Raw genomic sequence first — 608 nt, forward strand, 5'->3', positions numbered from 1 at the left:
CCTGAACCGTTTGGAGCAAGCCCATCTAATTTGTCTCTTTTTCTATCCACAGGCTTTGCATCTGCTACAGAATGGCCGAATTGACTGCAATACGGTAGAACTGCCACATTTTAAGATACCGCCGCACGACAGACTAAATCCTGAATGTGTTGATTGTCATTTCTGTCTCCACAGGCTCACGTTGACAGACCGACCCACAAAATGGCTGCCATCCTGTGGAGATTTGGGCCCTGGCTTCACGAGGCTGTGGCAGGTCTTCGACATGTTGACCAAATATCGGGGTGCTGAGCCAGGCACTTGGAAGGTTGAATATTTAAAAGTCAAGCGCTTACGTTACCGTGTCTTTCAGGCCACCGAGCTGTTGAAAAGGCGTCCAACTCATCTCACAAGTGAAGCAAACCCCTTTTATACACGTGTGACTATTCGGAATTGAATCAGCATGTGATTTCCGAAAGATTGGGCACAGGTGTCAAAACCAGAAATGTAAAAAAAGTTTGGCTTCAACCACAGGAGCTTCTCAACCAACTCCCGGGAAGCTCGTTGAGTCGGCGCACCTGTGGCTAAAATCAAACCGTGGTGGGGCTCTTAATTCTGGCCCTCTCACACCT

The 608-nt window shown here is 48.4% G+C and overlaps 1 long non-coding RNA gene across 1 annotated transcript in view; it reads right to left on the reverse strand.

Annotated features, from left to right (window-relative positions):
* The window catches only part of LOC109513237 (uncharacterized), a 7,169-nt gene extending 6,770 nt beyond the window's left edge, over positions 1 to 399 (reverse strand). The window contains exon 1 of the long non-coding RNA XR_002167689.1: positions 388 to 399. This is a non-coding gene — a long non-coding RNA (uncharacterized LOC109513237). The remainder of the gene's footprint in view (positions 1 to 387) is intronic.
* Positions 400 to 608: the final 209 nt, after the last annotated feature.

Source organism: Hippocampus comes, unplaced genomic scaffold, assembly GCF_001891065.2.
Source record: "Hippocampus comes isolate QL1 unplaced genomic scaffold, H_comes_QL1_v1.1 scaffold74, whole genome shotgun sequence".
NCBI lineage: Eukaryota > Metazoa > Chordata > Actinopteri > Syngnathiformes > Syngnathidae > Hippocampus > Hippocampus comes.